Source organism: Mustela lutreola, chromosome 1, assembly GCF_030435805.1.
Source record: "Mustela lutreola isolate mMusLut2 chromosome 1, mMusLut2.pri, whole genome shotgun sequence".
NCBI lineage: Eukaryota > Metazoa > Chordata > Mammalia > Carnivora > Mustelidae > Mustela > Mustela lutreola.
Window position 1 is genome coordinate 181,294,868 of NC_081290.1, and position 23,690 is coordinate 181,318,557.

The 23,690-nt window shown below is 37.2% G+C and overlaps 1 protein-coding gene and 1 long non-coding RNA gene across 3 annotated transcripts in view; one reads left to right on the top strand and one right to left on the bottom strand.

The window, feature by feature from the left end:
- Positions 1-23,690, top strand: part of DDX10 (DEAD-box helicase 10) — a 277,722-nt gene that overhangs the window by 200,959 nt on the left and 53,073 nt on the right. The window lies entirely within an intron of this gene.
- LOC131835504 (uncharacterized) lies at positions 414-22,417 on the bottom strand. 2 transcript variants are annotated; one of them, XR_009355208.1, is made up of 7 exons: positions 22,389-22,417; positions 17,462-17,591; positions 7,630-7,680; positions 6,064-6,220; positions 5,037-5,172; positions 1,190-1,240; positions 414-543 (listed from the first exon to the last, which is right to left on the bottom strand). It is a non-coding gene; the product is annotated as an uncharacterized LOC131835504 (long non-coding RNA). The 2 variants fall into 2 exon arrangements; XR_009355210.1 differs by lacking the exon at positions 5,037-5,172.

Consider the following 23,690-nt stretch of genomic DNA (forward strand, 5'->3'; position numbering starts at 1 on the left):
GGTAAGAATAAACCAAGAGCCATCACTATCTCTACATATAATACTTATTAATTTAAAAAAAAAAATTTGCCTTCTAATGGGGTTATTCTGACATGCTTCATCAAATTAGCCTTGTCAGAATGTCTTTTATTTCAAGGTCACCATCATATCAAATTCTTTTTTTTCTGCTTACACATATCAAGACCAGGTTATTATGGGTGTAATTGCATCCTTTTCCAGTGTTAAGGCATGTTGTTCAAAAAATATGTTGAAGGGAATAGTTGAAATAATTGGAGGAATTTTACTAATTTGTGGACCTCTGAAGACTGACTTTGCAAAAAAACCTGTTTGTTTTTTTCAGAAAATACTCTCTTGGCATTTGTGTTCGTCAACTCAGCTGCTATAACAAAATACCACAGACTGGGTAGCTTGAACAACAGAAATTTATTTTCTCGTGGTTCTGGAAGCTACAAGTATAAATAAGACCAGGGCGCTCTCAAGCATTGGTTTCTGGTGAAGCCTCTCTTCCAGGCTTGATCACTGTGTCATCCCATGACCTTTCATCTGTTAGGGGAGAGAGATCCTCTTCATATAAGGACACTTCCCTATTAGATTAGAGTGCTACCCTTATAACCCCCATTTAAGCTTAATTACCTCATTAAGGGCCCTAGCTCCAAATGCAGTCACATTGGGCATTGGGGCTTATGAAATGAAGGGGGCGGGGGTCACAATTTATTTTTATCCATAACAGTGTTGCATTAAGCATTGGGTATATGAACATTAATTAGACCTCATCTTAATTTTCTAGAGGCTCATTCTCTAGTGTAGAAGCCCAAGGTATAAACAGATTACTAGAGCTTAATCCAGTGAGTGTAATAGCAGATACCTTCAACTGACAGTATCATTTTAGCTGGATAATGAAGACATTGTAGCTTTTGTTATGAGCAAGGAAAATAAAGGCATTCTGGGAAAAGAAAGTAACATCACACTCCAGAGCTGAGCTGTGTTTAATAGTGAACACTGTAGAGTTTTAAACAAGAAAGTGACATAAACTGTTTTGTATTTTAGAAAGATAGCCCTGGTCATCTGGCCCAGACAGATGTATAACTTCTGATGCTTTAAGCACTTAATCCAAGCTATTCTCAGGTGGTATATTTCTGGGGAGTGCTTTATTCTACCATGCTATTTTAGAGTCTTTTCTGATATTGACCTTGAATATTCCTTATGCAGCTTAAAGCATTTTTACATTGTTTTCTTTGACCTGGAAAAAAAAACAACAACAACTTTATTTTTATCAGTACCACTATATAGATAGATTCTAATGCACCTTTTTGCTTTCTCTGAGCTAAGCCATGTGTTTCGGTATTTAAAACTTCCCCTTAATCATTTTTGAAGTGCTCTTTAAACTCTCACTTTCTCTGCATTGTGAGCATAAAATTTTACAGCATCAAAAAAAGGTTCAGTATTTTTATCCTGTAGAAAGCTCTGTGAATAGTCAAACTGGTAGCTAACTGGGATTTCTCCTCTCCTACAAGATGAGAGAGGCTGTTAGATTTCAAAAATGCTTTCCATGCAAAGATTGGCTTTGTGGAAATTTTTTTCAATATCAGTTTGGTAATGTGGAAAGCTCACATGTGAATTAAAGATGATTTCACACAATATGGTTATAATGGCAAGCCTGATATTTGAGGTAAAACAATCGGGGAAAATGTACCTTGTATAACAAGGTTAAAGGAATTAAGAATGTCTCGCCTAGAGGAGAAAAGACTTTGAGAAAATTTTAAAACATCAGAAAAATATATATGTAATTATATTTTTCAGATGATCATAGTAGATTCCGTTTTCATTTAGGACAGGACAAAAATGGTTGTGAGAAGGCATTCAGCTTACCACAAGAACTGTGGGGTCTCTGGGAATTTCAAGGAAAGAGGATCAGGCATCTTTTCTGGGGACGGGTTGAATAGACTCCTTCCTAAGTGCCCTTTAGATTCTCTGCTGATGTGAGATTTCAATCTACTGTGGCTGTTACAGAGTCAGAGTTTATATTCTGGGTAAGATCTGTGCTTGATGGAAAGGAAGAAAGGTGGTTATGCTGGTCAGAGACCAGAACTATTAATAATTAGCTCTTGGCTGCAACTTTCCGTTTCTGCTTGTTAGGCAGGGTCATTTATCAGTGACCAATTAGTTTAAATATTGTCTTTCTTTTACCATGAGGTACAAACAGGTTAGAATCACCAACCAACAATTGTTTTTAACACCTGCCTGTTAGAAACAAGGAGGCTGTGCCTTACTTTCAGGTGTTGAGAACATGCATTAATTTTACTCCTAAGGGTTTGGTAAAAACCATCCCATGCTTTCTTCTTTAAGTATATTCAATGTATCTCCTTTCCATTCTTCTTTTCCATGCCATCCACTCCGGCTTAAGATTTCTGTTGCATCAAACCATACTGCTCCAAAAGTTTTCTAAATGACTCCAAAGTTTTAGAATTATTTTCTAGGGGCCTGTAGTTTTCATACAGTGTAATGGAAATGAAGCCTTTTGGAATGGTGCAACTCAGGGTAGCCTTGTGATACCCCCTTCACCAGTCTTGCATAGTTCTGTACAATTAATCCTACCAAAATGTTTTTCTCACTGTGTTAGTCTGTTGTTTAAGAATCTTCATATTTCTTCTTTGCTTATTAACTAAAATCAGAGCTTCTATTTGGAAATCTAGCTGCCTGCCTCATAGATTATTTTCACTTTATTTTGTGCCCCGCCCCGCCACTTCCTAATATGAGGACTACTCATCTTCCTCAACATTTCAGATTCTGCACTTCATTCCCAAAGACTTTCCTGGTCTATAAGGAATATGGTTCACAAATACCTCCTCCCATTTTAAATATGGTGAGGGAAGGTATAGAGAAAGGAAACTAGACTCTGTGGGTCAGGGGCTCGCCACACCATCCCATTTAATCCTCTTTCCAAATGTACGACATCCTAGTTGCCATATGAGTTTGTCAGAAGAAATAGCTTCAGAGAGATCAAATCATTTAGCTGAACTTATACCCCTCTTAGAGTTGGTATTTGAATGTGGGTTTACCTAATTCTAGAACTTTTTATATTTGGTTATCATTCTGCCCTTTCTATATTTGTTTATGTCTAGCAACAGGTCAGGTTATATTGTCTTTGGTTTTACTTAGGTTATGACAAAATGCGGTCTAGAGCAGCCCCCAAACAGAAAGCTTCCTGCTTTCTCACGTAGGCTCCTGGGGACATTTCTCTCCTGTGTCTGTCTCACTGCAGGGTTATAGTTGGAACAATGTTAACCCTTACAGTTCACCAAGATAAAGTAGTCATTGTGATAATAAGTGATGTATGTCAGATAACTAAATCTCTGTCCTGCTCCCAAATGTTGCTTTATCCTGTGATAGATTGTCGTTGAAGAGCAAACCAGAAGGCTCACCAACAAGTGGACAGATTGTCAGATCTAAAACTAATCTGTTTTTATTCATTCTATTTCCTGGTAGAGGACTGAACACCATGAGGGTTGTTAACTATGAAGTAATCATGGTTTGTGGGGAAGAAAGAGAACTGAAAGCATCCCATCCTCTCTCAGCTAGATGAAATAATCAGGCCAAATTACTCAAGAATTCTCTAAAGTCAGTTTCTTGTTTTTCTTTATTATCTTCCATGAAGTAGAGTATGCTCAAACTCTGCCCCCTCTTGTTCTATAAAATCTGGGAGTAGGTAGAAATGGTTCCATTTTTGTGTGTGCTAATTTTATTTTTTTTTAAAGACTTTATTTATATATTTGACAGACAGAGATCACAAGTAGGCAGAGAGGCAGGCAGAGAGAGAGAAGGGGAAGCAGGCTCCCTGCTGAGCAGAGAGCCAGATGCAGGGCTCAATTCCAGGGCCCTGGGATCATGACACAAGCCAAAGGCAGAGGCTTTAACCCATTGAGCCACCCAGGCACCCCAAGTGTGCTAATTTTAAAAGAGGAGTCTCAACCATTCTGATGTCATGGTGTTCCATTCATGTTGTAATTTCGCATCTCATCCAGGATTGGAGGCAGCTATTAGGGCAAGCACCTAGTGGTCGGTGGGAATCAGGATGAAGCAAGGAGCTTATGTGTAGTTCCACCTTGGGAGGCATACATTCTAAAACCTCATTACAGTTTCATGTTGACATCCATAATGTAAGCAGTGAACCCTCAATTGTGTAGGTAAAAGGCAGTTTGAAACATGCTCCCAAGACATTATGTAGTTAGAGTGTAGAATTTGTTGCTTTTCATTGATGGGTGGGAGGCCAGATTTTGAAGTTTCCTGTGTCTCTGTTAACTTTGGTTTCCATTTCTCTTAGTATTTTAGGAAATTGAAGAGAATGAGATTTAGTTAATGTGGTACAGAGGTATTCTAATAAAGGATTTGGAACAGTAGACTGGAATTAGGACACTATGCTTGTTGCTTGTTCTGAGCCAGTGATATGACCTTGAACAAATAATTTAAAATCTCTGGGTCTTCAGCATTTCTTCATTTATTTTTAAAATGTTGCTCTCCTATGTAAACTTCGATGATTCAGTCATTGCTTTGCATTCATTTTTCTTTTTTGCTCCTACCTATTAAAATAATGATCCTTAAACATTCATTTTAAAAGAGCATGGGCGGATATTTATCTTCCTTCCTTCCTTCCTTCCTTCCTTCCATCTGTCCTTCTTTCTTTCCTTCCTTTTTCTTCTTTTCTGACATGCTTTCTATTTAAGAACACATTGTACTAGTTTCTATTAAAACTTGAGTTTTAGTATGTTAACTATACTGTAATTAAAATTAAAAACTTAATAAAAAAGGGGGGAAAAAAGCTTGAGTTGTAGCTCACTCAGTAGGTTGCTAATTATGTTTGGTTGGTATACAAAACTGAAGATACCTTTTTACCCATATGGCTCATAAGAGCAGTAATCATACTGAAAGTCTTTATTTTCACAGTGACATTAATAATTATTATTCACAAGGCAATTAATAGATTTTTTTGGTGTTCAGACCAGTCTGTAATGGAATATCCTTTCATATACAGTACATACCATTTTCTTCTTTACTTTCAGGGAATACATAGACTGGGGTGGGGATGATACAGTGCAAATGCTTTTGTAGTTTTTCATCTCTGTAGGAATATATGCAAATCATACGACATTGAGGCTTTATTATAAGAGGTGCAGTCTGGAAGAGTGAATACCAATGTGTATTAGTGGGCTGTGACTGTGACCGTAGGGAGGATTCCCACCACCCAATTCTGTGACGTCCTCTGTGCTAGAAGGAGGTTAAACTAATTTGTTTTTGGTAATAATTATAATTGTTAGCAATCTTGCGTACCTGCACATATGTACCACCTGCTGAGATAGATTCTGCTATCACCCTGCCCCATTTAAAGATAAACTAGAAGACACCTGGGTGGCTCAGTCAGTTAAGCATCCAACTCTTTGATTTTAGCTCAGGTGGTGATCTCAGAGTCACGAGATCAAGCCCCACAATGGGCTTCTCGTTCATTGTGGAGTCTGCTTGTCCCTCTCCCTCAAGTGTGTGCTCCTCCACCTGCTCACGTGTCCTCTTTCTCTAAAATAAGTAAATGAGGGGCACCTGGGTGGCTCAGTGGGTTAAGCCTCTGCCTTCAGCTCAGGTCATGATCCCAGGGTTCTGGGATCCTGCTGGGTTCAGGGAGCCTGCTTCCCCTCTCTCTCTGCCTGCCTCTCTGTCTACTTGTGATCTCTCTGTCAAATAAATAAATAAAATCTTTTTTAAAAAAATGAAATAAATAAATAAACTCTTTAAAAAAAAAAAGGTAAAATGTAATCAAGATGACCTATCCACTCCCTGCCTCTGAAACTCATGATTTGACCACTTTAGTTCACCACCTCCCATTTTATGCTGTTTATGATACTGTGACTTTCTAATACAGTAGTATCTATGTTAATGTTCAGAATCTCAAGATACTGCCCATATCAGCTGCTTCAGTATTCCTATGTAAATCTTTTACACCTCATGCTGTATCACTGTGTATACTTCTGACACTTACCACTGTTTCTAAATAACTTTAAAATACTCTGTACTTACATTCACAACACTCTAGAAAGAAGGTCGGGCAAGTGAGTGTAATACAAATGAGAAGGGAGATTCAGCAGGTGCTGTTGAGGTGGTGAGCTGGCAGAACCAAACCTAGAACCCACTTCCTGGCTGTTCCTGCTTCAGAAGACTGCACTGACAATGATAGCTGTGAAAGGTTTGAGGGGACAAAGAAGAATAAAGTCAGTAAAGATTACTCCTGAGAAAATATTAGTAATTGTAGAGATTATATTATATAATATTCCTTCCTGTGCCTGTGCCTTTCCATCTGTTACCATGAATAGATTGTTGCAGCTTTTATCCAAGGCCTGCCTCTTTACTTGGATGCTGGGTCCCATCCTTTCCCTTCTACTCGGGAGCTTTACTCTTGAATTTCCCTATGTCTCTTTAGTAACACCAACTTCTACCTCTTTGCCAGATCTTCTTCTCCTTCTTCCTTCTTCCTTCTTCCTTCTTCTTTCTTCTTTCTTCCTTCTTCTTTCTTCTTTCTTCTTTCTTCTTTCTTCTTTCTTCTTCTTCTTCTTCTTCTTCTTCTTCTTCTTCTTCTTCTTCTTCTTCCTTTCTTTTTTTTTTTTTTTTAAGGGAGCATGAGTGGGGCGGGAGAGAGGCAGAAGAAGAAAGAATCCTAAGTAGGCTCTATGCCCAGTGTGGAGCCCAATGCAGGGCTCAGTCTCACCACCATAAGAGCGTAACTTGATCCAAAATCAAGAGTTAGATGGCTTAACTGACTGGGCTACCCAGGTTGCCCTACCAGATCATTCTTAGAAGCGGGCAGTCATATTATATCTCTCATCAGAAGCAGGGTAAAAACCCTTCCGAGATTCTGTATTCTCCCTTAGTTTTGTCACATTTATCAATTTCCCTTGATAGTAAAACTCCACAGAATTTTCTCTGCTTCTTTAACCACTTCCTCGTCCCTCATCTCTTCAGGCTGGTTTCTTGGGATGCTATACAACCACTTCACCCAAATGTTTCATTTTCTCTCCCCAGCAACTTCCCTGTTGTCAAGCAGCCAGTTTCCAGTCCTCATTTTACTGGACCTCCTATCACCCGACCCAGTGGTTCATTCTTTCCTTCTTGAAACTTTTCTTTACTGAATTTTCAGAGTACCCAGGTCTGAAAATCTCCCTGGGAACCTCTCCATCTCTATTGCTAACTTCTCTTCTACTTCTGCACTTCTAGTTGTTAGAAGGCTTCTGGACTCAGTCTTTGGACCCCTGCTCTGGCTTTACTCATCCCCAGATGATGTCCTCCCTCCTCAGCGCACAGATAGCATCCTGTCATCCTATGCAGATGATCGTGAATCTGTATGGTTAGCCTCCAGCTCTCTCCTGAGTTACTGGGTCATACAATTAATTGCCTACTTAATTTTGCTTGGGTGGCTTTTTAGGCATTTCAGGTATATCATGGCTAAAACAAATTGTCTTTTTCAGGCTGAGTATCGTATTGTACCGGACTCACGCTTCTGTGTTGATATAAGATGATAAAATGCATACATGATAAGATAACATGAGGTGAATGATGTAGGCACTGAGGTAGCGCTAAGCTGTGACTGACCTGACAACTCATTGGGAGGAGGATCATCCGCTTCTGGGACCACAGGTCACTCTGGAATACAGAACCACAGATGAGGGAGGAATAGTTGTAGGTAACTGTTGGAAAATACTCTATAGCATGGAACCATTAGAAATGGAGTAACTGACTAGTTACTTACATGTGTTTCAGTTTTGGAAATAAACTTTAGCAAAGTTTTATATTCACAGAGAAGTGGAAGGTTAATTTCTTTTTTTTTGCCATTTTAAGCCTCTGCATGGAAATACTACCATATTATACACAGGCCTTGTAGGTATCATGTAATATATTGCTTTAACCAATACAAAAATCAAGGCTGTTAATTACCAAAGAACTAATTGATCTTTAGCATTGAGTGCTTATTTCCAAAATAGAAAAAGGTCAAACCATTTCTTAAAATCTTAGAGGTATTTTTTCCTCATATTTGTTTCTATGTAGTGATTTAGTTGTTGGGCAAGGGTTGTTCTAATTTTTTTTTTTTTTTTTTTAGTTTTATCATTGATTTTTCTCACCTAAGAAGAGCTCTTGGTAGTACAGTAAGTTTGTTACTCTCAAAGTAGATAACTAGTGAATTTTCTTGATACACAGAATAAACTCATACTGAAATAACCTGAAAATCATAGTCTGCCAAAGACAGTACTTAGAAATAAATGAAAGATCTACCCTCCCGTTACTAAATTACTTTTTTTTTTAACTGTTTCAATCAGTGGAAATAGATATTGCTTTATTTGAGGTAGTGTGTTTTTTTTTTTTTTAAACAATTTTTATTTTATTTGACAGAAAGAGAAAGATCACAAGTAAGCAGAGAGGCAGGCAGAGAGAGGGGGAAGCAGGCTCCCTGCTCAGCAGAGAGCCCTATGCAGGGCTCGATCCCAGGACCCTGAGATTATGACCTGAGCCAAAGGCAGAGGCTTTAACCCACTGCGCCACCCTGGCGCCCCTGAGGTAGTGTTTTTAATGCTTATAAGCCTTATTTTTAAGATTAGATGACTCATAGATTTTAATAGCCCTGTCAGTCACTTCATAAACAAGTCTTTTCAGCAGAGGAATAATGATTAGAATGAAAATAAAGATACCAAACCATTTATATTATAAGCACTGAACTGTAAAAATTATCTATCTGTAGGGACTGTCAAATTAGATTCAAATACAGGAAGACAATACTATCAAACTCTAATGTGATTTTATTGATAACATACCTGCAGACATCATGCATGGCTTCAAATTATCTTAAAATACTTCCATATTCAATATATATATAGGGCACCACTCTCTTAGCATTATAGTTATGTTGGCCCAAGGTCCATTAAACTTATTATTATTATTATTATTATACAAAAACCCAGTGATGGTCTTAGTAGGTAGAAGATACTGCCTTCTGGTTTTAAAGTTCATATACCATTTTGCTTCCTATAGTCGAAGGTAGTTGCTACCATTACTGTGTCTTGACTATTTCTGTGTACCTTCTGTATGAGTGCAGTCCTCACACAGAAATTCCTGGAAGACTACAGCTGTCGTGTTGACTAGGGTTTATGCTGTGCAATTGGTTTACTTTTGTAATTGGATAAAGCTCACATAAACCAAAGCATTTTACCAGGGAAATTGGACATGTTGTACTGGTTGTAGACAAGAAATGGGACACAGATGTTAATATATCTGACAAGATTTATCAAAATCCACCTCCCATTTAAAAATTATTTTGAAGTTGACTTGGTAGCTTCTCTTGGTGTTCCTCTCTGTGGTTGAAATCTGGTTTTCTGCAAGACCAAAGTACTGTGGTTGTAGTAAGAACACAGAACTTGCAGTTAGAAGACCGGATTGCAGTCCAAAGCCTGCTCTTCACCAGTATCATGGCCTTAGGACCTCTGACTCTTATTTGCCTTGCCTATAAAATAGAAATAAAGGCCCCCAAAACAGAATAGTGTAAGAAGAGTCAACGTAGGAAACATGCTGTTATACTGATTGTACAGTCATTAGAATTCTAATGATTAGATTCTAATTAGAATTCTAATTCTAATTAGAATTCTAATTTAGATTTTTTCTTAATAATCGAGCCTTTCTCTGTGTTTCCAGGTTATCTTGCTCAGCTTTTATGATGATTACATAATTTGTAGATGTCAAAATGACAGGAGATCGAGCTAAATCTGTATGACCCCATAACACAAATTGCTTCTTTCACCAAAGAGTTCACTGAACCTCAATTTTTACATAATTGAAGAGTGTAGTTAGTTGTGTTGAATCATGGAGGTTTTAGGTTATTTATGACCTTGAAGTACTTTTAGCTTATAAAACTTAAAGCCAGAACACAGCTGACCATGGAAAAGATGCTAAATTCTGTAACCACACTAGAATAGCGAATTATAGCCCAATACAAAGACACTTTGAAGAGTTTATTTATAGTAATAGGAATCAACTCTGTGTTCTTAGTGTTTGTTATTTTATTTTATTATTTACTGTTGCTATGAAACACGTAAACCAGATTTAAAGAACAAATTCATAATTTCAGCAGAACCAAAACTAAGAACGAAAAACATGAGAAGGAGGGAATATCTAGGGTTTGGCTTGAATAGCCACATCATTGATAGAAGTGGTTGTTCTGACGACACACAAACACTATAAAGTAAAGTCCAATCTGTAACATTACTGAGTCTTTAATAAATAGACATTTTCAAAATAAATAGGTTAAGGAGTAGCAATTATATTTCTTTGTAATAGAGATTTCAAAAAGGGTAGATTCTAATTATTGAATCTCTTCTGAAAGAGAAAAATATGTGAAACTTGGCATGGGATCAGATTACAGAACAGACCAGTAGATGTTAGCTATTTGTGAAGGAGTAAATGTAGGACTGCCTTAGACAAAGTCCCTCCTTGAGAATTTCACTGTTCTGAGTATTTGGTAAATTTGCTGTGTCTTCTGCAAGGGAAAATACAATGTGATAGAACTATCTGTAGGTAATCATCATCGGTAATCTGTCAGAATGAGAAAAGAATAATGACTTAGTATGGTAGCCCCCCTCCCCATTCTGTGCTTAGAAGAGAACATCCCTGGGAACAAGCCATCAGTTCAGAAAGAATTGATCCCGAACTGCAGCCTAGAGAGACTTTGCCTTCTGCCTCCTGGTAGCTTGTTGGGGGTGATAGCTGGAGCCTGTGTAGGATCCACAGACAATATGTTGCAAATGCCCTCCCCTGTTCCAGAGCTGTGTCTTCGTTCTTGGTATCTCTCCTTGTCCCCTTGGCTCCGGTGGTGCGGGACATAACCTCACCAATTCCCACTTTTTTTTTTAATTAAAAATTTTTTATTGGCTTTACTGCTATAAATGAATGTTTTAAATGCCACTTTTTTTTTAATGCCACTACCTTGCCTAAGAACCTGTATAAACCTTGTTTATGAAACTATTCTTTTTTTTTAATTTTAAAAAAAAAATTTTTCAATTTATTTATTTTCAGAAAAACAGTATTCATTATTTTTTTAACCACACCCAGTGCTCCATGCAATCCGTGCCCTCTATAATACCCACCACCTGGTACCCCAACCTCCCACCCCCCCGCCACTTCAAACCCCTCAGATTGTTTTTCAGAGTCCATAGTCTCTCATGATTCACCTCCCCTTCCAATTTACTCCAAGTCCCTTCTCCTCTCTAATACCCCTTGTCCTCCGTGATATTTGTTATGCTCCACACATAAGTGAAACCATATGATAATTGACTCTCTCTGCTTGACTTATTTCACTCAGCATAATCTCTTCCAGTCCCGTCCATGTTGCTACAAAAGTTGGGTATTCATCCTTTCTGATGGAGGCATAATACTCCATAGTGTATATGGACCACATCTTCCTTATCCATTCATCCGTTGAAGGGCATCTTGGTTCTTTCCATAGTTTGGCGACCCCGGCCATTGCTGCTATAAACATTGGGGTACAGATGGCCCTTCTTTTCACGATATCTGTATCTTTGGGGTAAAAGAAATACCCAGTAGTGCAATTGCAGGGTCAGAGGGAAGCTCTATTTTTTTAAATTTCTTGAGGAATCTTTTCTTCACCATCCTGGGTCCTCCATAAGCTGACCTCCACCTACCTTCCCACCACAGATTGTTTACTTACTTATTACACTGAATTCCATTCCACAGAGGATGGAGGGATCCCAGGAGAACACTTACAGTGAAATGATGGGTAGATATGTTTAGAAGTGATGGCAGAGCTATGGAAATACAGAAGGAAAGAGCAGAAGGTTGAGACTGGGGGGAAAAATTCAGATGTACCGGCCACATCTGCTGTAATGGAGGTTAAAGTTGAGTTCTGCACTGCTGTATGTCACTGCTCTGTCCCCTCCAGTGTGCATATGCTCTGGTCTCAGCTTCTCTCACTATGCTATGTTTGCTAGCACTTGTGCGCACATGTGTATATGTGCGTTTGCTCACCATCTTTCCACATACTGTGCATTATTCAGAGCTCATCTCAAATCCATTACCCACCTTCCCCGAGGTCTTCCATTTCAGTTCAAGCCTTTTCGGTACTTGCAGTTTGACTCCTATAGCAATGACACTCACTGCAGTAGTGGGAGCTTTTCATCACTCATCTTTTATGTGGTCAAAATTATATTTTAGGCTAAGGGTGCCTGGGTGGCTCAGTCAGTTGGGCATCTTGTATAATATACTCTTGTATATTTATACATATAGCACATTTATAAAGAAGATAGATATCAATTCATGTAAGTTTTGTTACTATATGTGGTCTCAAAGATGACAAAAGCACAGTGACTATCGTTTGGGGAGAGATGAGAATGGAGGGAGCTACCCAATTTTCTTTTCTTTTAATTAATTGAAAAAAATTTTTTTAGTTCAAAACCAGATTTTTAAAAAATTCCAATTCAATTAGCCAATATATAGTAGTATATCATTAGGTCTTGATGTAGTGTTCAGTGATTGATTAGTTGCATATAACACCCAGTGCTCATCACATCACATGCTCTCCTTAATGTCCATCGCCCAGTTACCCCTTCTCCCCACCCCCGCCTCCACCTCCCTTTCCACAACCATCAGTTTGTTTCCTGGAGTCCAGAATCTCTCATAGTTTGTCTCCCTCTCTGATTGCTGCTCATTCACTTTTCACTCCCTTCCCCTATTATCCTCTGCTCCAGTTTTTTATATTCCACATATGAGTGAAACCTTAGGATAATTGTCATTCTATGCTTGACTTATTTCACTTAGCATAATCCCCTCCAGTTCCATCCATGTCGGTGTAAAGGATAGGTATTCATTCTTTCTTATGGCTGAGTAATATTCCATTGTATATATGAACCACATCTTTATCCATTCATCTGTTGAAGGACATCTCCACTCCTTCCACAGTTTGGCTATTGTGAACATTGCTGCTATGAACATTGGGGTGCACATGCCCCTTCTTTTCACTACATCCATATCTTCGGGGCAAATACCCAGTAGTGCAATTGCTGGGTTGTGCAGTAGCTCTATTTTTAACTTCTTGAGGAACCTCCATACTGTTTTCCAGAGTGGCTCTACCAGCTTGCATTCCCACCAACAGTGTGAGAGGGTTCCCCTTTCTCCACATCCTCACCAACATTTGTTCCCTGTCTTGTTAATTTTAGCCTTTCTGACTGGCATAAGATGGTATCTCATCGTGGTTTTGATTTGTATTTCCTTGATGGCAAGTGATGAGGAGCATTTTTTCCTATGTCTGTTGGCCATTTGTATGTCTTCTTTGGAGAAGTGTCTGATGATGTCTTCTGCCCATTTCTTGATGGATTGTTTTTTGGCTGTGGAGTTGGTAAGTTCTTTATAGATCTTGGATACTAGCCCCCAGTTCTTTTTTTATGATCAAAGAAGTCCTTAGTTTTACAAGGCTGATAACTTTGGGCTCATACTTTATGAATTTATTATGAACATATAATTAATATAATCTGTGAATTTATTCCAGATTTGCTGAACAGGCCCTTCTCAAGCTAGCCCTTGCATACTTTATTAGGCCAGGATCTCACTATTCTCCCGTCCTTCATTGCCCTGAAAGTGGCTGTTTTACCTGCCCGTCTCTCTTTCTGTTTGCCCTGTGAATTCTAACTCATCCTCAGGGCAGATCTCTTCTGTGAAGGCTTTATGGTCCTCTTAGATTCCTTTTGTATGTATATCTACACACTAATAAAGTAATTTACTATATAAATATCTTTCATCCACTAAACTGGCATATAGTAGATGATTACTAAATACTTGCTAAAGAAAGAAAGGAAAAGATGATGTGCACGTGAGAGTTACATAAATTCATACAGGACCTCTCTGATACAGTGATTGGTGAGGATTTATACTGATTTGAATATTATTAACATCACTGACTTGGTAGTTCTCTATTGGCGAAGAGATGCTTGATTAAATTGTCTTTTGTGGAAAATTTTTTTCATTAATTTTGTATTAAAATCCAAAGATTTGTCTTGTGTCTCTACCACTGACTATATCTAAATTCTTTAATTCTGTTTTCTTATCTATAAAATGTGAAATTCTAACACATTTCCATCCATTTGTTGATTTGCTCATTAGACCAATATTTATATTCTACATTTTTTTTAACCTATAAATTTTAACCTTTAAATAATTATATTGGTTTTTCTATTCATATTCCCCAAACCTTTAGGAAAATGCACTGGAACATTTATTTTATCATTTTTCTGTTAGTAGCTTATTTACTTACCTTATTCTTCTGGTAAACTGCACAAAATAAATTGTCTTTCAAATACATGGTCACTAGGGGATTGTGTCTCAAGTCCTTATCTCTAAATAATTATACATGGGTAGGTGGCTGAAATCTTAGCCTAGTACCTGAATGATACACAGAAATTGCTGTTTGTCAGTCCTGTATCAGGGCAGTATTGATTGCTAAATAGAATATTAAAGAGCTTGATATGCAAGATTACCTATTTTTTTCCAAACAGAGAAAGTAATAGAATATAAGAAATTTCATGCAAATTTATGCACTGGATGAGTTAAACTGTGATTTCCAGGTATTCATCTCCTCAAAATATGTTTCTCCTGTGTAAACAAAACATTTTCTTTGCTTTTGTCTTGCTGAATGGAAAATTGATTATCTTAATTGAATCTCTGTTCAAACTCACTTACAAATGACTGTGACAAACTGTTACCAGAGAGAATAGGGAATTTCAGTTCTTGAATGGATTTCACTGCACAGGTGAATTTTATGGAAATTGAATTTGGATATTAAAATCCTGGATTAGTGAATTGATGTCTCAGTAAAAAAAGGAAAGCATGTAAATGAGATCATGGGAATAATATACCTTGACTGCACATGTCATGTTGTCACACAGGAGGTAATAGGTTGGTGCTGAGATGTTTTCTATCCAGCAGGGATAGTGAGAATTAGGTTATAGTAAAGCTGAAGTATCTTAATTCATTCTTAACTGTTTTTAAGGTGAAGATGATAAAGATGCAGGAAATTGATAGTAAGAGATTTTTAATCTTCTTATACATACATACACTTCAGATGGAGATTCTTTTGTAGAATTTAAGATGTATTTGTATAATTTAAGATGAGTTTTATCAGCCTCTGTTCATGATTCTAAGCCATTGCTTACTATGTGCTGCAGATCATGAGTTTTCTAATTTTAATTTGTAATTTATTTCAGCTGTACTTGAAAATAGAGGCCTAAAATGAATAGTGAAGCAGATTTAATAAAATATTTTCATGGTTTATCTTAGAACTGGCTTGTTAATTTTTGTAAATAAAAATTTAATTCTTTATGTTGGCAAATTGTCATGGGGGAGGTAACGAAGTTAAGAGAATTCAAGACGCAGAATGCCTTAGAAAATGGTATTTTCCTCATTTAGGCATACTCTTTAGTATTAGTATTCCTTTATAGAATGCTTCACTACTTAAAAAAAATTAAAACTTCTAGTAAAGGACAACTGTGTGACTTTTCAATTAAATACTTCACATGAAATATTAAGGGAACTTGGGGGCAATTTGGAATTCCTTTACATTTGAAGAATAGACTCTTCATTTACTATAAAGATTATTGAGTTCTTTCCTTCCTTCCTTCCTTCTTCCCTCCCTCCCTTCCTTCTCTTCTTTTTCCCTCCCTTCCTTCCATACTTTCCTTCTTCCCTCCTTCCTTTTTCTGTGAAAATTTCCACCTATCTAGAAACGTTTTACAATATCGAATTTGTAGTTGGCATTTATGGTGTGTCCTGTTTTGGATCACGACTATCTTGGGGATTTCAAAATAAGAAAAAGATGGAATTTTAGGTAGTTTGTAATTTAACTCTACCGAGGTTAGGAATATCTGCTTTGATTAATAGAAACAACTTTGAGTTGGCTAATTAGAAAGAATGCATAGAGGGACTGCTCTTCGAAATGCTTGAACAATAAAATTCACCATTTTATAAGGTATAAGAGTTTTCTGAAGCTGGTGTAATACTCTTCAGAAACCTTTTCCAGAATATGAATATGTGTTATACTGAAATCTGTTTTTTGTTTTTTTGAACCCCGTTGTGATATATTGAAGTTTTGTATGTTCTTTTTGGATTGTAAACTCCGGAGATCAAAACACTTTGCTTTAGTCTCTTATTAAATGAGTTTTTCCCCAAATCAGAATGTTATTTCTTACTGGATATTAAGGATTCACTATTTTTCTTTTTGTTACATGTTATGTTATGTTATGTAGCAGCTGGACTGTAATTTAGCTTTCAGACATAAAGGAATTATCTTTCTATATTTTAATCAGACATTAATATTGATTTTAACATCCATCTTATAAAATTATCACAGTTTATGTCCTAACAGATTACTTTTTATAAGAAGGAAATAATAATTCAGCTTAATAATATTTTTATAGCACAGGAATATATCTCAGGCATATGTCAAAAAAGATTAGCATTTTAATCCAAAATCCAGTAGTTCTGAATAATACAGAGGAAATAGCTAAGGAAACATCTAAGTCCCATTTTAAGTGAAAATGCTCAGATACTATACATGCACAGGGCTTGTTATCCAGCTGTCTTTCTTTTGGAAAATTCAGTAAAGCTTTTCCAGATAAAACAAAAGTTATCAGCCTGCTGCCCAGAATTCCAAGTTGTTTTTTTCTTCTTTTGTGGTTTGTAGTAAACGGTTAGTGCCAAAAAGAAAGTTTTATCAACTTCCTCCTTGGAGCAGTCCTCCACTTACTGAGCAGTTCTGGAAAGTTTGTATACATTCTGCCACCCTAGTGAGAGTTCCGAGGAAATGAGTCAAACCTTGAAGAGGCAGGTTAATTGAAAAGGACTTCAGTAAGAGATCCATTTTGCTGTGATTATATTCTGCTGTGTACAAATATCTCTTTGAGAGCTTTTCCTAATTTCAGATCATATACATAAGATAGCCGCTGCTAAGAAGAAGTGTTATAAAGCAGTTCTTGCTGGTTGTTGATGCATTTTGAAGAGTTCTAGCCTGACCACCTGTACTCTTAAAAGGTGAAACAAATGAACAAAGATACTAGTGAGCCAGAATTAAGAATCCCTGCAGCCCCATCCTGGTATCTGGAGCTAGTGATTTCTAGGGCAGTAGTCCCTCACATTTTTTCTTGCCAATGCATGTTTTTTAACTCTTCTCCCTCTGGGCCCCATTTGGGAAGGAATTGGTTTAGGCCCATTTTTTTGTGATGTGTTCTTGTGAGTGATGATAAATGTATGCATTGGTATCTGTCTAGCCATGTGTCTCTTGTCCTAAAATACTAACCTGTGCAGGTTTCAGAGTTGGAAGTTGTCTGATACTGAGGTAGAAAGCCCAATCTACAGTTTATTAATAAAGGAATTATCATACCTGGTCTTTATCACAAGTGTCACTGAATTCTGTTTTGATATCATACTGGTTCTATAACTGAGGCCTACTCAGGAGTTCAAGTCCTTTCAGAACAAGAAGTCCATCTTGATGTCTTATCTCAGTTGCCTTTCTGCTGGGAAGGAAAGAATTTTATTGAGTGCCTACCTCTTTCCAAATACTTTGTAGACATGTAATTTTTATATGAGAGTGGCATTGTCTGGCCTCAACTGGAAGATAAAAACGAAAGATCTAGGCTTAATTCTGCCATTAACTTGTTTTATGATTTTAGGGAATTTGCTTCAACTCAATACGCCAGCATGTATTTGCTTGTACTTATTTGTAATCTATAAAGTTGAGAATATTAGCTAATAATCTTTTTAAAAAAAGATTTGTTTATTTTAGGGGGGCAGAGGATGAGGAAAAGAGAATTTTGAGCAGACTCCCTATTGAGTACGGAGCCTGCCATAGGACATGATCCAATGACCCTGAGGTCATGCATGACCTGAGCCAAAATCAAGAGACAGACGTTCAATTGACTGGGTCACCCAGGCGCCCTAATAACCTTTTTTTAATTGTGATAAAATACACAGTACAAAATCTATGATTTTAGCCATTTTTAAGTGTACAGTAGTGTTGACTGACTACACATTGTCAGGAACTGATCTGTACGACTCTTTCATTTGCTAAACTGCAGTAGGATACCCACTGGACAATGACTTCTTTTCCCCCTTCTCCCATCTCCTGGCATCCACTGTTCAATTTTCTGACTTGAAGACTCAGAAGAGTTTGATGCATATAAGTGGACTCCTTTAGTATTTGCCTTTGTGACTGACTTTTTTCATTTAGCATAATGTCCTCAAGGTTAATTTGTGTTGTAGCATGTGTCAGAATGTCCTTCCTAAGTTATTAAGCCTGAATTGTATTCCATTGTATGTTTATACCACATTTTTTTGATGTATTGATCTGTTAATGGACATCTGTGTTGGTTCTACCTCTTGGCTATTGTGAATGATGCTGTAGTGAACATGGAGGTCCAAATATCTCTTTGAGATCCTTCTAATCTTTAACTTGCCATTCTGATGCCTAAAGGCAGTGATTCCAGTGTGTTTTGTTCTCATCCTAACCATTGCCCTACCTGTAGTGACCTGTGATAATAAAGAACTGGAGAAGATCAAAATAATGAAAAGTTCCAATAGTATTTTTTGTTTTCAGGAAGTTTTTTTTTTTTTTTAAGTATAACCATACATATAACAGCATCACATTACAATATGCATACAGAATGCAAAAATGCAGAATAGAAATACTAAGGTATTCATAAACTAGTGTCAGTAATGGGGCACAGTATATGAGCTTGCATATGAGTTGTATGCCATGTAAACCTAAAAATACCATAGCAACTTTATTGCCCTGTACTGATGGTAGATGGCAAGTTGTTTAAATACTGCATATTCTCACAGATGGAATATCACCAGTAACATTTCACTGTACAAGAAAATTGAGGAAAACCCGAAAATGCGCAAACATATATCACCTCTGTATAATTAATGAACAAACTCAGTTGATAATGACAATACTAAAGAAACTAGGTTTCATAATTGAAGAAAAATAATAATTGAAAATTTTACTCAAACTAAGAGGGATAAATCTGTGATAACCAAGTGACCCTTAATTTTTGAATACCAGATTTTACTAATCCCTAGTAATTTGGCTACATAGTTTCCCAGTAAATAACCTGTAGAGCTATATGAAAAAAACAATAAAACTACAGGGAATTATTAATCATTCCATTAAAGAATAGCAGAGAGATCTTGTGTTTTTTAATGAGTTTACAACCCATCTTGGTTTCCTAGTAGACCATGGACTACAGCTCTAGGACAGGGGTTCTCCATGTACACGGGCCTGTCAGAGTTTCGCTGTTCAGTTCTCATTCCTGCACACAATTCACCTTCCCTCACAACTGTAACATGAACAGTGTGAAAGCAGTGCTGACCAATAGAAAGTTGAGGAGAGTCCCTGGGAAGTGAACTGAAAAACACGCTACTTGCTGCACGAGAGAGATAAGAGTCACAGAGTGAGGTCACCCAGTGCCTGTATCAGTCACATATTCGGTGGGAAAATCAGAAACTTGCCCTCATGAGCATTCAAGCGAACACAGTCATGGCAGTTGTTCCATATAAACCCATCCCAGTGCCAAAGAGTGATGACCTCATCAACAGTAAAATAATTATGGGTGTTTTGTAGAGGAAGCACAACGCCTCACACTCTGATACGTGACATAAAGTGTGAGGACTGGCTCTGTAGGAATAATTATACTTAATTGTGGGCATTTTTAGCGGTTTTTGTCTTTCCTTTTGTTTGTTTTTTTAAATCATACTGTCTGTAAGCAGTCCACCCAAAATTCCGGTGTTCCCAAATGTTCTTGAATACAATGTTCTGAACTTTAGCTGTAAGCTGCTGTCTTTGGGTACGTCCTTAATAACCTCTCTTTTGTTCTCACTTTTCACTGGCCTCTGGTTAAGTTTCTGAACCTCACAGATGAACTGGTCTCTATTAATCCTTTCTCTCCAGTTATTCTGGAACTACCTTTATTATTTTCTTTCCTCCTCTGTGTTAGGTTACAAATTATTTGACTTTTCCTGTAGGCATCTGTTACATTATTTGTTTGTAATCTTGGGCTAAAATTTATGACCCTTAGGTAGTTATAGAACCAGTTGCAGAGATCTCAGGAGTATATTGAGTATACTGATTCCCAAACTTTTGCATTTCAAAACCAATAGAGAATAAGGGAAGGGAGCCTGGGTGGCTCACTCAGTTAACCATCCAGCCCTTGATTTTGGCTCAGGTCATGATCTCAGGGTCATGGGATTGAGCCCCATGTTGGGCTCTGCACTGGGTATGGAGCTTGCTTCAGATACTCTCTTCCTCTCCCCCACCCTTTTTTCTCTCCCCCTCTTTAAAAAAAATAGTAAAATAATATAATAAAAATACAATATAATAAAATATATACAAATAATAAAAATTTAAAAAGAAAATGAGGGATATCATAGCATTGTCACCATTGGTTACTTTTCCATTGGGCACATGTAAAAGCACACAACCATCATTATCATTATTTCACAAAAGAAAATGCAAATTGGTAATTTAATATTAGAATAAAATGAAGTACTTGGGCAGTTTTGCTTCAACATGAAGACAATAATACTGAGAATTATTTTGTAATCCTAAACTTTACCTGGCTAAAACATAGCTACCTAATACAGATGTTTTAACTCCCTTATTAGTCCAAAGATACATTAGCCCCGGATCCCAGGTCTGTCCACCTTCCTAGAATAATTTACATTCCTCTGCTTCCCTTCTGCCAAAACAACTACTTTGTGTCATTTATTGAGTGCCTGCATTGGCTAAGCTTGGTATAAGGCACTTGGTATTTATTTCCTCATTATGATTACTTAACTATTAATACCATATTAATCCCCAGATAGTAAAGGTTTGGTATAATCAGGGCATACAGTGAGCGTGGAGGACCCAAGATTTTACAGAAGTTGCCCGGTCACCACCACCACCACTGCCCCTGTACGTTCTTCCCACACAAGCCCAATTCCTTCCTCTCGCATTTGGTTGTTTATTGTCGGGAAGAATGCCTGGCTGAGGGGGTTCAGCGGGAGCTAAAAGTGGTCTTCTGCTTCCCAGGCCGTGCACTCTGTCAAGGGGCTGCATCTGCTTGGAGGACAGTGGGGAAGTACCTTGTTTTAGTTACTTTTCTAGGACTGACCTTTTATGTGCCTACACAGTTGATGGCCTTGTCTTTGCTGATGTTACCTGAAGTGGCCTTCTTCATGTCCTTCTTTCATGTTCCATTTCTTATTTAGCCTGAGCATAACATAAACGACGCTCTTCATAAAACTTTCCTTAACATCTGCCACCACCACTATCCCCTCCTAGTGCCAGAGCAGGCCTTCCATTTGTTGGCTGAGCTTCTGTACCATTTCAATTATAGATTCTCCTGCAGGACATGTATCATTTCTTCCTTTGTATTAGAATTACCTGTATTTGTGCTTTTCAGTTATTTGTGCTGACTAGCCTACCTTTCTCCTTGTTTATAATTCAGATAAAGACCGTAGAAGAGAAATTCCTTATAGAGAATTTTATTAGCAAATAAAATATTTAAGACTGCAGCATATGGCTATGATCTTCTCATTTATTCAGAGGAAAGGGATGTACTTTTTAAAGTATTTTAGATATATTTCAACACAACCCCAGAATATTCACAAAATTGAAAAAATAGGGTAAAATATTTCATGAGGTCTATGTAGGGACATATATATTGCTTACAGTTTTAACCTTGGAAAGACTATGACGAAGAGTTGTCTACAAATATAGAAGCTGAAATTTAAAGCCTCTGAATGTTTTCTAATACAAATCCTAAGGGGAAAGATATATTGGTTGTCTTACTTGGTTCAGGAATCTAGGACCACAGTTAACTTCTACATTATATTTTTGTAACAAATATTTTCTCAGTGCTCACTGTGTGCAGAGTGCTCCTGATAAGGGGCTTTGAGTGTTACAAAGAGAAATACAAAGGTTGCTGCTCCTAAAGTGTCTCTAGATTAATAGGGTCAGTAATGGAGGGACACACACACACACACACACACACATATGTATATATATATACATATATATGTTCACACACACACACACACACACACAGTGGTGTTCTCCCTTATCCACTGGCAGTATGTTCCAAGACCACCCATGGATGCCTGCAACTGTGGATAGTACCAAACCCTACATATACTATTTTTTCTTATACATACCTGTGATCAAGCTTAATTTATAAATAGTCACAATAAAATATTACTAACAATAAAATAGAACATTTCCAACATTATATTATGGTAGAAGTTAAGGCTTATTACACTGGACTCACCCTTATTCTTGTGATGATGTGAGTTCACGGAATGCCTATGTGATGAAATGCAGTGAAAGGAATGATGTAGGCATTGTGACACAGCACTAGGCTTTGTGGACTGACAGTGTGTCAGAAGGAGATCATCTACTTCCAGCCCATGGTTTGCTGCAGGGAACTGAAACCGTGGCTGAAGGCTACTGCACTTCATTTCTTTCATTAATGAGTGACATTTCATTGTATGGATATCCTACATTTATTTATCCATTTATCATTTGTTAGAAAATTTGGGTTGTGCAGACTTTTTGGCTATTATGAATAATACCGCTACATACAGGATTTGTTTGTGTGTAAGTTCTTGTGTGGAAACGTATTTCCATTTCTCTTGGGTTTATACCTAGGACTGGAATTATTTGCTAACTCTATTATTAACTTTGAGAACCACCTATTTCCAAAGTAATGTCTTTTATCTCTCCTCCCCTCCCTTCCCCTTGAATCAATCATTGGTGTTTAAAATACTGGCAGGAGAGAGCGAGAGAAAATGAGGAAGAAAACATTTTTATTTCATTTTTATTTATTTATAATAATTATAACTTATTTATTTTATTTATTTGTAATAATTATATAATTATTGCATTATTATTTATAAAACATTTTTATTGCAAAAACATATTTATTGTGTTTTCTTTAATGGACAATTTATTTAAAACTAGACCACTGGAAGTGATCTGCTTTTATAAGAAGGCTGACTCTGAGAGCAGGGTGGTCTTAGCAGAGGCAACTGAGGCCCCGCTGTACACGATGCTAACAGAAGTTGGTTTAGGATGGGAATGTTTGTTCAGTGATATCAGAATTACCTGTTTCCCTAGAAGATATACCATCATGGTTTGTAACTTTTATATTTGTAGGGGATGTTTCACACACTGTTTAGCATTTTTGGCTTTTTGTATGTTCATGGTGAGTGAATTTTCGTGTCCTACTGGATTCATTCATATGCATTTGTCAGAACTTGAATTCATTCAATTTATTTCTAATTTTAAATTGTTATTTAATTTTCACCAAACACGAACCAGTTTTAGTCCCCACTGAGAGTAGTTTTCCACTAGCTCGCTGAGAGAAGTTGAGGTTGTGCTTGGAGTGACCCTTGGAGAAATGAATTGGTAGAACAAACTGCAAGGAATGTGGTAAAAGTAAATATGCATGTGACTGAAACCCATCCTGTCCATGTTCAGTTGCTCTAAAGCTAGAGTCTAACTGGTGGTTACAATTTCCCTTTTTTCCCAGAGAAATTAAAAGTTTGGCCAAAGATTGCAAAGATAGTCA